The sequence below is a fragment of the Rousettus aegyptiacus genome, unplaced genomic scaffold, assembly GCF_014176215.1.
Source record: "Rousettus aegyptiacus isolate mRouAeg1 unplaced genomic scaffold, mRouAeg1.p scaffold_m13_p_8, whole genome shotgun sequence".
NCBI classification, from domain to species: Eukaryota; Metazoa; Chordata; class Mammalia; order Chiroptera; family Pteropodidae; genus Rousettus; species Rousettus aegyptiacus.
This window is the reverse complement of record NW_023416311.1, coordinates 103,126,738-103,141,832: the sequence shown is the minus strand read 5'-3', so window position 1 is coordinate 103,141,832 and position 15,095 is coordinate 103,126,738. Positions and strand designations below refer to the sequence as shown.

The 15,095-nt window shown below is 45.0% G+C and overlaps 1 protein-coding gene across 2 annotated transcripts in view; it reads left to right on the top strand.

The window, feature by feature from the left end:
- BASP1 (brain abundant membrane attached signal protein 1) overlaps positions 1-15,095 on the top strand; it is a 70,855-nt gene that overhangs the window by 15,944 nt on the left and 39,816 nt on the right. The window contains exon 1 of one of the 2 annotated variants that reach the window (XM_016124291.2): positions 6,816-6,969. The exons of the other annotated variant lie outside the window; for it this stretch is intronic. The gene's annotated coding sequence lies outside the window, so the exon portion shown is untranslated. Of the gene's footprint in view, positions 1-6,815; positions 6,970-15,095 lie in introns of those variants that run through there. 2 annotated transcript variants of the gene reach the window in all.

The window sequence follows — 15,095 nt, the reverse complement described above, 5'->3', positions numbered from 1 at the left end:
TCCCTTCATCTTATTCTGCTGGAGAAATCAAAGAGAACCGCTCTGTGAGAATGGAATTAATTTTCTCGGACAAAACCTAAACGGCGGATCAATATTGTAAAAAAACAAAGTCTAATCTTGTCGGTAATTAAATACACGCAACTCAAAAACCATTTTGTATCTGTGGAAGGTTGTGAAATGTGCCGCTGTCTAAGCTCGGGGGACACGGGTTCTCTTAAATTCTTTTGGTTAGGCAGAAATTTTAAACCTCATTGCCGGGCAAAAGCCATACCAATCAGCACTGTGATGATTGATGGATCCCATTGCTAGGAACTTAAACTGAGGAAATATTTTACAAGATGAAAACTGTGTGTTTAAAGCTGTCACAGCAGCATTATTAGAAGTAAAAAAAAAAAAAAAAATGGATCGGGTGATAATTGGCCTTCGCCAGAAGATAAAATGCGCAAGTGGTTTTGATTTGGCTGCAAGGCTGTGTGCCGGAAGTTCATTCAGATGAACTGAGAAAGACACGAAAGCCAATGTGATACGGAAAACGGAACTTGATGCTGGCTATGGGTCCACCGATGCCAACAGGAAGTTCATGTACGGATCACGTCGTGGGGTCTAGCTATAAGCTAAAATCTTCTTGCTCCTGCAATCATCGCAGAAGCCGAGGGTGTGGGGAGGTCCTCTGCATTTAGAAGTGGAGTGCTGTGGGGCATCCTGGAGACCTGGGCCGGAAGCCAAAAGGGGTGCCGGGGCCGGGGCCACAGTCTTCATCCAAACCGAGCCACTGATTTAAAGATGAGGAAGCGGGAAGATGCAAGAAGCAGAGGTGCGGAGCTCAGACAGAGCGCACGGAAGGCTGATGAGAAGGCTGTCAGTCTCCAGGCGGTGCTCGCGCAGCCCAAACAGGTCTCCTGAGCGACGCACACAATCATGTATTCTTCCCAAGGTCATGAACGGTCACCACAAAGACATTCTTCCAACGTGGAACTTTATCACGTGGCGGTAGAAAGCTGAGCAGCCCTCCACCCCACCTCTGAAATGACGCCAGTTCTCAGCGAGAGCGGCTGGTGGCGGTTGGGTCTAAAATCCTGCAGACGGTTTCCCATGGATTTCTTTAGAACATAATGGGCAAGACCACACATACTGTTCAGCGGCTTGCGGTAGGCACCTAAGAGGTTGTTTTTGACACCTTTCCTTCTGTTTGATTTTGAGCAAATGACAATGAAAATGCCTTTTTTGGTCATTGTTCCAAGTCTACCAGGAACACAGATTCTTTAAGATGAGAACTGTGAATTTCTCGTTGTGTCAGATACCCTGGCTCATCACTGTGACAGGCGATCTCATTTTCACAGACGGCATTCTGTTCCCATTACAACTACTGACACAATGGCTTATTTTGTTTGTTTGTTGTTTTTTGTTTTTAGAGATCCTCGACTGTTTATGCCAACTTTTTCCTCAATACATTTTAAAGTCTAGCTCTCCCATGTCTTACTAATTTTTTTTTTTTTTTTTTTGATTTGGAGAGAAATCATTCTTTCTGATGTTGGGGTCAGTTTATCTGAGTAGGAGATCCCTGGGCTTGCGACGCAACTGGGTTATGGCATCTGTTGGCAAGTCTTACATAGTTCCTCCAAAGAGCAGAATTAGGTAGATGTCGGAATTCGGACAGCATTTGCACTTGGAGAAGTAGGGAAAATGACATGCCTTAACTTGTAGCAAAAATGTGCATTCTCTGCATTCTGGCTGACGACTTGCTGGTGCACTTACCAATCTATTTTGGGCACCATTTCTTGCATTCAAGTAAAAATATTAAAACTACCAGTAGGGGCTGATATAGAGTAGGAGCATGTGGTGACAAGGAATGGTGTGAGACTTAAGGCTTGCGCTAATAGTGGAACTTCTACAGTCTTATTTATTCAGAAGTAGAACCACGTGAATAATTGTTCTACAGCATTCTTTATGCCATTGTAAGTAAACTGTTCTTTGAAGGATTTAATGGGTGATTATGGAGGAAGGGCAGCCAAAGAATTAAGGAATGTTTTCCCAAGCAGAGATCCCTCTGCTTTAATCCCCCGCCCCACCCCGTGTCTGTAGAAACAGGTAATCACTGCCTAGAAAAAACCCTTGCTTGTTTAGTGGGGCAAACACCCTTCAATCATTGGTTTTGTGTGTTATCCTGATAGAAAATGTTGGTGAACAGAAAAAGTACTTTGAGAATGAAAGTCGAGGTGGGGAAAATTCCGGGGCTGTGACAGGAAGAAGGGAGTTGGCAATGAGCACACTATTCATGTAGAATATAAGATTTTTTATTTATTTTTTAATCCACCTTTTATCTTGAGCAAAAAGTTCTTGGCCCGGTGTCAAGGCCTGGCCGCTCCTTCCGTTTCAAGCGCGAGGCTTCCCAGTCCACACGTGTCTGTTCAGATTTCCCAGCTCTTCATTTACAGTATGTAAGAGGAAACTGACATAGGGAAGCGAACTTCAGCTGTTCTCCAATTACTCAGCGGGCAGTGACAGAGTGGAGCTCAAAATCCCCCGCGTTGTTCTTCAGCATCGCTCTTGAGGTGACCTCCTCGACGGGTGCTACAGTCAAGGAAGGGGTCAGGGAAGGGCTCGGGGTGCACTGCTGGCCCCTGCTCAAAGGAGAGGCTCTGCTAAAGCTTTGAACCTCCAAACTTCTGCCTGCTAAAGACACCCCGAACCCCAGCGAGGGGCAGTTCCCTTGGAACATGTGCTCTTACCAAAAATCGGGTCATGTCCAGCTTTGTGCTCTTATAAATCAAGGTTTCTCAACCTCATCGTTATTGACACTTTAACTGAATAATCGCCGGTTGTGGGGCTGTTCTGTGCGCATTGTAAGACGGTTTAGCAGCAACTCTGAACTTCGCTCACTAGATGCCAGTAGCAATATTCTCCCTCGGACTCCCCCCAAATGCTTCCAAAGTAGCCATTGTCTTCTGGGGAGCAAGAGAGCCCCTGTTGGAGAGCTGCTGATTGAAATAGAGGAAGTCCTTCCACTTGGCTGTGTGTAGGGAGAGTTTGTAAGGATGGGGGTGGGGGTGGGGGGAGGGAGTGTAGGGAGGGAGAAAGATGGAGTAAGTACTATACAGATTTCAATATTTTCCTTTGGTTAAAAAATCATAAATGGTCTTAAGGGCAGGGGGAAGCTATACTTTCTTATATAATATTGGCCGTCTGGGCTTGAATTTGCAATTTATAGATGAGATCTTACGAAGAAATTACAGCAATTAGGTCCCCCAGCCAATACTTGCCAGCAGAGCTGAATTTATCAAATTTTCTATGTGGATCTTTGAGGGTTTGGGTTAATTTAGTGTCCTTGCATAGGAGTTAGTAAAACAGATGTCACGTAAAGGTGGCTGGGTTAACACAGGTGACAGGGCCATATCGTGCTTTAGCTTCATTTATGTTGGGCTATATCTTTTATTTGGGATTTTAATCCTCTTTTAACTATTTAGGAGGAAAGGAGGGGAAACTGTGGAATACGCCAGGCCTTGGTGGTGGATGTGGGAGGTACAGAGAGGGGAGCGAGGTTTGGGGGTGAGATTTGGAGACCTATATAAATACTGCAGACCCTTCGATTGACACAACAGATATGATTGGAAAAGGTGCACACACACTGAAGTTTTGCACGCTGACTAGTAATTTAGGTGAAGATGAGTTCATTTTATAGCGAGCAATTCTATGACAAATATGTTAGCAAAAATCAGTAGTCACCGAATATTTTATCCTTTTGATAAATATTTTCATAATGCAGGCTATGACTGACTCACTGACACAAATTATGCAAGCAATTGAAAATGACAATGGCATTCATTTTACAACCCAGGAAGTCCTGCTTTGTTTATTAAAAACATATTTCATTTGGAGGATAAAACAGTTTTTATTTTCATGAGTATAATGCTGAAGGGTAATTAAATTTGTCATACATTACACCTTTAACATATGCTCCCAAGTCCATTTGTCTCTAATCTGAACAGTGAGTGACGCCCACGACGGTTAATGTCAACGATTTTTTAAACTCCACAGCTTCAAATGTTCATTCATTAATTCCCTAAGTGTGTGTTTCAAAATGTTCATTCTAGAGCACACACCTTAACAACTTAAGATGTTAGATGAATGACTAAAAACATCACCAAATGGTGCTTTACATACTAATGTATTGAGATGTACCATTTCGGCTACCATTTGGTATGTGTCTATAAATTCTAGAAAAGCTTCCATTCTTCAGGTTAATAGCACGATCAGCTAGTTACATCATTATTTAATTAAAGAATGTCTCAAAAAAAATCTTTTTGGAGAACAACTAAATCTCATGGAAGACAAAATCGAGGAGATCCGCAGTCTTATTGGTATTAGTGTTTGCCTCCTGTTTCCATGGTAACCATGATCTGTATTCCAATCACACCTTCGAAAGCCTTGTTTTCTCCACCAGGAATATTTAGCCAGAAGCACTGAAGGTACTGAACATTAATTTTTATGATGTCTTTTTTTAAATTGGAAAAAGAGAAAAACAGAACATACCATCCAGAGCTTTATCATGCAAACACGACAGGGTCGCATATTTATAATTTTAAGACGATTTACATGCCTGGAAGATCATAGGACTAAAAACTGAATACTAAATAAAATAACTGCTTTGAAGCCCTAACAAATAGACTCAATTGCAAACGTTTATCTAATTCGATAGGGTAAAAACTTAGAGACTTGCTCACAATGGTTTAAAATTTTATAGCCCAGTCATTTAAGACCTGGAGTGATTTTTGCCTCCCAGGGGACATTTGGCAACATCTGGAGACATTTTTGTTTGTTGCAACTGGTGGAGTGTGTGTGTGTGTGTGTGTATGAGTGTGTTACTGGTAACAAGTGGGTAGAGGCCAGCAATGATGCCAAACATCCCGCAGTGCACAGGACGGCCCCTACTACCAACAAAATTATCAGCCCCAAACAGGAGGTTGAGAAACCTTGTGTCTGGCCTCATAGATGGTAGGCTGGAATTAGGGGCACATATTGAACATAATAAATTATGAAAAAAATATTTATGTTCAAATAAATGAAATGCTTTGGAGGCAATTTGCTTCTCTGCTCTTGTGCCACATTTACTTGTTATGTCATTTAAATGACTAAAAGAGAAAAGAAAAAAAATGAAAAAAACAAACTTCCTTCTTACAGCCCTCTGGTTAAAATGTGAGCACTTCCAGCTTGCATGCGTTCATCTGACTTGGTGTGGCGGCCCGTCAACTGTAAATTTCCGTTCAGTTGGGTACACGAGTGTTTCCACTGCAAAATCTCTGACATAGCACTGGGTTGACACTACCACCCCGCTTAATTTAAATGCAGTTAAGTTTGGATACCGCCCCCCGCCCCTTTCACGCTCCCCGTTTAATTGAAAATAGACTTACCTTTCTCCAGTTAAATGTGGATGCACTTGCCTTTGGCGACTTCCTCCCTGTATATGATTACATTTTGTCACCCAGAATTTGGAAGACAATTCTGCCCCTGAGTCGAATAGACGCCCAGGTCAGGAATGCAGATCCACCCAGGAGGAAAACCTGCAACCCAGTCCTTTTCTCTTTGCTGGGATGTAGGCGAGCGTGAAAGCCATCAAGACACACAGCCAGAGGGCGCCAACATGCCGCAAATGAAAGTTCCAAAGGTTCAGACGGGCTTCGTGGGAAGGTAAAACTGGCTTTTGTCTAATGAAAGAGTTACCGTTGTAAGCGATGTCATGTTGTGTTATCTTTTGCATTTGCTTCTTGTCGACAGATAAGCAAGGTGAGCAGATCTCCCGCCCCCGGTGGTTATTTTGTGTCCCGGTGTTAAACAAAGTGGCAGCCCCTGGGACTCCGTGACACACCGTAGTTGGCTCCGGCTTTGGCTTGTGCGCTTCTGTGGGTCGCCTCGGCTGACCCAGTCTTCCCGAGAACTGGTGGCTTCCATTAAAACACAGACATAAAAAAGTTAAAAAAAAGGAAGAAAGGAAACACACGCAAAACCCCCGACAGCTCCTTTCCTCGGGCTCTCGTCTTCCCTCCTTCCTCTCCCAAGTCCCGAGCATCCTCGCAGGGCGACGCCGCCCGCCTCGCCAGCTGGACCTTAGCGGTGGCGCCTGTTGGAAGTCGCCGCCTGCCCAGCGCGCCTCGTCCGCGGGGCGCCTCCCAGACGTGCCTGCTGTTGGAGGTCACTATCGACCCCGCGGACGTCTGTCCTGATGGGCTGAGGGGGAGTCACCGGGTCAGCCCCAGCCTCACTGCCAGAGGGGCTATAGGAATCTCAGCCGACGTCAAAAGCGTTCGGGATTGGGGTGCTGAGAAGGGTAGCAGGTGGCAGGGGGCGTCATTCATCACCTCGAATCAGCCCCTTAAGTCTGAGCGAGAGCTCGAGCACTTCTTATCCAACCGCTCCAAAGGGGAAAGAAGGGGGGCGGGGGGAGAGACCCACGGACAGCCCCCGGCAGGGCGGGGGGACTCCAAAACCGAGTGGGGGGGAGGGGAGGGGGAGCGAGCGGGAAGCCCGTGTGGGGGCAGAGGAAGAAAGCAGGAGGGGCCCCGGGGTGGAGGGGGGTGAGGGGAGGCGGGCGGCGCACCGGGGAGGGGGAGGGGAGGCGGGCGGGCGCGGCCCCGGGATGGGGAGGGGGCGGGCAGGGCGGGGGGAGGGGAGGCGGCGGGCGGGGCCCGGGAGGAGGGAGGCTGGGCGGGCGCTCGCGGCGGGGGAGGGCGCTGGGCAGGAAGGGGAGGGGGAGCGCGAGCGCCAGAAAGCGGCGGCGGCGGCGGCGGCGGCGGCAGTAGCGGCAGCGGCGACGGCGGCGGCGGCAGCGCTCCAGCTCGCTCCTCGCCCCGGGCTCCGCCGTCGAGCCGGAGAGAGCCTCGGCCAGCGGCCAGACCCCCGGCCGGACGACGCCAGCGACCCGGGCCCCTCGGCGGCACCGCGTTCACCCAGGGGCGGCGCAGGCACCCAGAGCGGGTAAGAAGGCGCGGACCCGCGGCGCCGGCAGCCCGGGGGGCCTCGGCTCACCCGCCGAACAGCGCCCCGCTCCCCAGGCCCTTGCTTCTCTCTGCGCCGCAGCCAGGCGGGGGTGGGCGGGTGGCGGCGCAGGGCCCGATTAGACGGCGCAGGGCGTGGGGGTCCCTCCACGAGGGCTCCGTCGCACTTCGGGGATCTGGGGTGATGGGGGGCCCCCGAGGTGGGTGGCTTCAGCTACTCGCAGGGTGGGAAGGATCGAGGCGGGGGGGGCAGGCTGATAAACCGAGTTTTTTTTGTGGGGGTGGTTGAGCAAATTGCCGAAGGAGAAACGCTTGAAGCGCACTGAGTCCCGAAGAGACAGTTTCGTGGGGCCGAAGGGAGTGCCATCTGTCATCCGGACCCTCCACTGCCGGCCGGAAGGCGCTGGGTGCGAGGGCGCAGCGGCCAAAGATGGAGGGTGAGGGTGGGGTGGGGCGGGAGGAAGGGGAGAGGGAACATGGGGAATCTGGTCTGATCAGAGGAAGGAGGTGGCCTTTTGGTTTAGCAAATGTGTTTCCTTGGCTCGTGGGACTCATGGCTCGGGGTGGCCAAGGAATGCGAGGTTCACACGACAACGTGCCTCCAGAAGCACATCTGAGCTGATCCAAAGCCTCAGCCTCGGACGTGGCCGAATTGCCTTCCCACTAACCTGTGGGCCACCTCTGAGCATTTTATTTTTTTTGGAGACTTCGGTTCAGAGGATGCACTGGGAGCCTCCAACCGCGGCCCCCGCCAGGAGGGTGTGAGCTTGAACGTGACAGCGCGCGGCCCCTGATGGCCCAGCCCTTCTGCGAGCGAAGATTTGGTTGGGGGTTAGCAGGTTTTGCCTAAAGCACTAACTCCGAAACCCGACGCTCGGTTCCAGTCCCCCACCCCACCGCCCCAACCCCGAAATGTAAATTTCAGAGTCCCTGGATCCTATCGTCCACACAATGCGCGGCTACAAACCGCATTCTTTTCATGAATATTCATCGAACGCCTGGCTGGGCTCCTTATCTGCTTTCCCGGAGGTATTTCCGCCTTGAAACGAACCCCGTGGACAGCTTTTGCTTGTGTAATTTTCACCCCGCCGAAATTAGCACGGCGCACACGGGTACCTCTTTTAGTACCTTGAGCAGGATTGACACACCTCGGTTTCCTGCGAGGCCAGTAGCACATGTATGGCGGGTTAAAATCAAACAGTAGCTTCGAGGTGGTCTTCTTACTGTAGGGGTGTGGACCAACACCCCCCCTCTCCTCCCCCCGTGGGATTACAGCCAAGGCTAACAGATCCCCAGTACTGCGGGCAAAATGAATGAATCGGGACTGTAATTACCTATTCCTTTGTCTTGGCCTCGCGCATGCGCCGCAGAGCAGGGTGTGGAGGGCCCGGGCGGCCGGGTCTGATCTCTCTCCATCACCCACCCACCCACTCACTCCTTTCCAAGGCCGAGGAACAAAGGCGTTTGCCCTAAATGTTGCATGAAACCCTTGGGCGCAAATGACAGTTCCCTCCAGCCCGCCCCCACCCCCCAAACCACCCTCCGCCGGGTGTATGTTTCTTATTTATCAAGCTGTCTCTCATCTTTTGCTTTCTTAGTGATTTCAATTGACAAAAAATAATAATAATAAGATTAGCTTTTACAATGAGAGCAAATTGTAAATTAAATATTACTGAACTGAACAGTTATTTGCCTTTCTACTACTGTCCATTGTTCTTTTCCCTCTAACACATCGTACTGCAGTGATGGTAACTCTTCATTTTCATCTATTAATTGTTAAACAGATTTTAGCTGTTGATCATTTGATTAAGGGACATAGGTCTCAAAACGGACAGGGAGTATTGCCTCTAGTGTCACCACTTGGGAAAAAATTGAGACATCTTGGCGTTTATAGGAACAAGATGGCCTACAAAACCCAGAGCAAAGAAAATGGTTACGTTGTCAGGATCCTAACTCATTTTTCTCTTGATTCCTACCTCATTGTTTCATTAGGAGTCCCAGCAAATCCCATGGAAATGGAAATCCACTCATGGGGGAGGAAGAAGGCAGTCTGGGGTTCCTGGGGTGAATACAGTTAAGTTCATGACACTTCCCTTTTGTGTGTGTGTGGGGGTGTGTGTATATACATATATATATATATATATATGTATATACACACACACACACACATACACACACATTTATCTTGGATGACTGATTTCCTTTCCAATAATGTGTTACCCAGGTTATGGCTTTTAGATTTCTTTTTGGGCTACTTTGTTTTACCATCCAAAAAGGAGACACTATGTATGCAAAATAGGAGCTAAATAGAATATTTTTATAATAGTACATACATTTAAAATAATTTTATGCTTAAGTATTCTCAGTACACCCCAGTAGGACGACACGTGGCAGGAACATGGAAATCATCTCTTTTGTTCCTTTTAATAAAAATGTGAACTTTTTACATCAGGTCATTTGACTAAGGGGCATTGATGGGGTAGCTGCCTGTCACCCTCCCTTATTCCTTAGCATTGAGTGATTTATTATGGTTTAGGGGGCTATATGTAGTTTTTTCCTGTTTTATTTTCCTGTAGGTTGTGTTTTTGATGGAGAGCTGAGTTGGAATATAGACCAAATTCAATAACAAATATATACCAATTTTACCCCAAATTCAATGAGTCTCAGGTTTTTGAGCAAGATAATTTTTAAATGGAATTAAAAAAAAAAAAAAGATGCTACCTTATTTTTTTTTAGCTAGTTTTTTTTTTTGCCAAGCTTTAGCAGGTGGAGAAAGGAAGCTAACTGGGCCTTTTGAAAAAAATGCACCAGTAGTGACTATGTGGACAGTGGCATTTTTGTCCTTAGCTGGTGCTCATGCTTTCACTGTGGCAAGTGCAAGAGAATGCTGTCCCCTCCACCCACCCCCTGGCCCCCCCCCCCCCCCCCCCCCAGATCACTCTCATCAAAAACATCCAATAGAAGAGCTCAGGTCAAAGGGTTTTGGTGCCCCATCCTCAGAGGCATCTTTAGTCTTTATAATCTTCCTGGATTTACCAGAACAAACCATGTTATAATGTAGAGTGTGATTTCTTGTTTCCTTGTGTGTGCTTAAAATTCATATTAAGAACAATTTTAAATCATTTTCAGTCCATGCTCAGGATAAGTGGAATATGAAAAACTTAAACATTTGGAGATTTGATCTCTGTGAAATAGATGTCTTTGTTTTTCATTCTAGTTTTACAAAATTTATATAACCCAAAACCATTTTTAAGGCAATTAGGATGCCGTGTGTGTATATGTGTGCATATGTATACACAGGCTATAAAATAAAACCTTATTAATGATATGAAAGTAAACAGGTTTTTATAGAATATTTATAGTGGTTCATACTGGTCTTTGAAAAATAATAAATTTTAAATCTGTACGTAAAAGAGAGAGAGACTAGCTAGTCTACTAAGAAAGCTCATTTTCAGTTTCTCTCAGTATACCCCTAAAACAAATGGTTTGCATTGAACATCTTAAGATGTTCATTTAAAGGCTTAAAAACTCACATTAAGCACGACTGAACTTTAAAAGTTGTAATAACAATGCTTTCTAAATAAAGGATTTATAAAATTGTTTTGTCTTATTTTTGTGATATCTTAAATTCTTGCTTTAAAAAATATCCAAAAAAAAAAAAAAAAAAGCCTGTCAACCATTATTTGTCAAAAGCTATTGCCTCTGGTATCTGATTGTGTACAAAGAAATGTTTTGGTTTGCTTAGGCTTTTGTTTTATATGTAGTTTTTAACCTCATTTTATACCTTTTTAATCAAAAGATTAACATCTTGATGATTGTCTTAGCTGTTAAACTAAAAACCAGGTAACAGCTGAGGAAAAACTGCGTATGTAAACAAGTTGAAGTTCTTGGGAAAATTGTGTGGAATCTTCATTTTATCAAGTTCTCTCAACTCATTGAATCCTTTCCATTTATTCTTAAGATTTAGCAGTAACCCGATGCAACTTTTACTCTTTGGTTTAATTATGGTGAATACATATCAGGAAATAACTTTGAGGTTGGAATGGTCAGAATTTTTTTTAAAGGGTACACTTGGTGTGTTTTGGGGAGATTTTTTGGGGGGGTTTTCCTGGGGTGTAGTGGAGAGAACTGGACTTGGAAAGTCTTCAGGCCTTGGCTCGGCTGCTTTGCACACATGATTTCAAACCTCTCTGGATTTTACTTTCTTCAGTTGTAAAACTGGGATAATTATTCCTGTTTTCAGACCATAATTAGGATCACACGTGTAAAAAGTGCATAAATACTATGGCTGGCTATTAGGGCCTTCTGGACCTCTCCGTCTGTATTTCAACGCATTTGCTGTGATTGACATCAGTAACTAATTTCTGTATATTGAGCTGTGTTTTTGTTCCATGCTGATAAATCAAGACCTGAGGGCTGTGAGTGTATGCAGTCAGAAATAAGCTATTTCATTCTCAAAGATGCTCAAATATCCTAATTCCTAACTTCTCTCCTTGTAGATATACCTATTTGGAATTCTGAGACACTGTATGGGAATTTGCCCAAAAGCAGGTTGAGCAAAGTCAGCATGGCCACCCTCATGGCAATCGCCATGGTTGCTTATGTAATGCAAGAGATGGCATTTAAGTTCTTTGAGAAAATACTGGGCTAGTCTTAGAATCACGGAAGTTCCCAGCCTGTCAAAGGAAGGTTTTTGTTAAATGCCATTTCCTCCACAGCTATTAAGACAGACATCTAGGTAAGTGTCACGTGAGAAAAATTGTCCAGTGAACCTTATCAAGAGTAATAGCCATACAGAGCCAGCTTCTTACCAGCAGAGAGTTAAACTCTAATTTTGAGAAGACAAAAGGCTAAGAAGCATTGTGATTAAACAGCATTCTGTTTTCCCCCCTGGAAGTCTGAAATGGGGTGCCCGGAGAATCTCAGAGTGTTTTTCCTTCTGCACCCTAAGGATTTAAATAACTTTAAAAACATCAAGCTTTCCAAAGGCAGAGTTTTTGAAGAAACAACAGGAAAAGAGATTTCTTGACTAGCAAAGGCCATCAGTGAGAGGAGGTTGCCACTGAGCAGGCTTCAAAGTCTGGGAATAAATTCCTGAAAGCTTTAGAGATTGAGAAACAGAAACCATCTGCAAGCACAAGATGGGCCTAGGGCATAAGGAAACATTTCAAGATAATATAGGAAAATGGCCTTCAGTGGTGAAGGCATAGCAATTTATACATTACTCCCCTCTTATCACTTAAACATTTTATGAACTTGATTTTGAACTGATTTGTTGTTGCAGTTGTTCATTTTGGATGAGGGAGGAAGGGCTGGGCTTTGCTGGTTTGTTTTTGGGGGTTTCTCTCTAAATGCGTATTTCAGCCACTGTTTGTACATTGTGCAGGGGGTGTGATAACTTAGCATGGTTCAGAGGGCTAGGGTGTGGTGGGGTTGGTGTCTGGAGCCGGATTCACTGGGTTAAGGATCTTGTCTCTGCCATTTTCTGGCAGCGTGGATTTTGGCAAATTGCTTAGCTTCTCTGTGCCTCAATCCCCATCTGTAAAATGGGAGTTACAATCTAGAGTTACAATAAGGAGTAAGTGAAATCCTCCAACACTGAGCACAATGCCTCACACGTATTCTGTGCATTTTTATTCAGCACATTCACCGGAAGGTAGTGGGGGGATCCGCTTTCATCCTCTACGTCTGTGGCTGTTCATGTGCTTGTTTCAGAGAGATCAGATTGCCAAGTGAGCCATGGTGGTGCCTTGAAGAGAGTTTGGTAGGACATTGAAGTCTGTGGTTTAGAAAAATGGTCCAAGTGTAGCTATGGTATTTTGAGTGTGTTGCCAGGACACTTGTCCTGGTTTCAAAAGTCTAAAGTGGGTAGGTTGATAGAACCCCACCCTCCATACTGAATTGGTAGTAAAATGGAAAAAAAAGAAAAGAAAAGAAAAGAAAAGCGAAAGTCCTTAGAACTTGAAAGACCTTCAGAGAAAGGCCCATTGTATGACCTTGAGGACATACTTGGCTTTCTAGTGTCCTGAATCAAACGTATCATTAGCATTCAAAAGGAGTGTCTTAGTCATCAGTACCAAGATTGATCTAAACCAACTTGATACTTAAAATTCCAAGTTGGCATATGGTATACCCTTTCTCTCATATCCCACCAACTGCATTCCAGGAATAAAACTGTAACTTGTATTATGCAGGGATGTAAAGATGTTGTCACCTGTTGCGAAATCTTTGGAAGTAATTACCAACACGGAGACCTTACCCTCTGTGACCTCTTAAAGACAAAAAGGAAGTTTTTTGGAATTTCAGATATTTGAGATTGGTTCATACTCCAATCATTTCTAGCCTTTCTGGCATTTAACTTGGATTTGCTTTTGACCTTCTAGACACCAGGTTCTGCTACTGAGGAAAGGTAAAGTCATTCTCATTTTGGTTAAATCGTTTTTTAACGGTTTTCTAAAACATGTTTTGGATCTTACCGATTCAGGAGGGAAACTAACTTATCTGTCAGGTATTCATTGTAGGAAAGGAGTTTTGGATACAGTAGTTGTATCTTTTAAAAATTTTTCTCCATCATAGGGTTTTTTTTTTTGTTTTTTGTTTTTTTAATCTGGAGAGGTAAGAGTTAGGGTTGTGTGATTAGAAATAACCAAGTCCTAAATTTGTCTACTGTTCATTGCATATCATATGCTCTAATTAAACTTTATCCCCTCAAACAAATTGTAAGATGCATTTTACCTGTGAACAGATGAAAAAACTGAGGGTTAAATAATGTACATAAGGTTCTAGAGCTAATAGAAATTGAAATTGATAGAATTCAAATTCACATCTGGTGGCCCTATTCTCCACAATGCTACACTAAACATCTCATAAGCTTTGGCCATTCTGTCTTATGCAGTATGGATAAAATAGATAACCTTCTAACATGTTAACATTTTTATACTCATTTAGAGAGAGTTGTACTCAGCTCTTCAAAGAAAAAGTGACCCAATGATTAGAAGTGCTTTTTGGTGTAGTGAACATGGGCCGATACCTTTAAGTCGTACCTTTTCCAGCATGATGATGATGGCAGCTCTTAATTGGGACTGTGGATGAATATGGCCGATTTGGTTGGTCTCCTTCATTTTCGTCATTACACTTCACAGGTGGAGGTAATCAGCTAAATACTTTACCTGTACCTCTACTTCGGAAATACTAATCAAGACACTAGTCAACCCTCTTCCAGCTATGGAGTTAGGGTTGTGTGATTAGAAATAAACCAAGTGCTAAATTTGTTAACTTGCTTTCGTCCTGCCCTCATGCAGGTTTCATTTAAAGAAACTCAGTGGCTGCGTTAAACACTGTCCTGACTACAACTGGAGTCCTTTGTAAGGCCTTGTGTCATCATAGTACACGCTTTGAACGCTCAGGACTAAAACGCGTTAATTTGGGAACTCACAAGGATCTTAGAAAAGCCAGTGGCTTATTCAGGGTCCCATGAGCTGGTTAGAGGCTGAGTGGAAACCCAGGTTATTTCCCAGGAAAGCATCGCTCCACGGCCCCTCCCTTCAGTCTGATTGAGTCGGACCCTTACGGTTTGCAGCTTACAAAACTCCTACCTTTTTTTTTTTTTCCTTTTGAAAGTCCACATCTGATTCTACATATCCCTCTCCCTGTTGCCCTTGGTCCCCTCTTCTTCCTTTTGATCCACCACTTGGGCCCCTCGTCACCTGCTACCGTTTTATCTTGGTGCCGTCTTTTCCTCTCATCTCTGCTTCTTACATTATAGGCACAGGGTTACTACCGTCATGTGCCAGAGAAGTTATGGTCTGAGTTATAAAATACCTTCGCTCATGAAACTGAAATTTTCGCGTCATATCGTTGTTCTCTTCCTAACATGAACAATGGTGAGAGTTTGGGGGGCTGTGGATGGAGGGTACGCACTTGAAAAGAAAGCCCGTTGGGTTTTAGACTAATCTGGGGCTGTCGAGCGCGTGGCGCAGCCAGGCATTGTGCCCTAGGGAAGCTCGGGACACTCTTGGAAACCCCGCAGGCAGGGTCGTGGAGCGATGATGGATGGATGGATGGATGGACACAAGCTTTCGTGCCAGTGACTAGTGTTACCTGGCT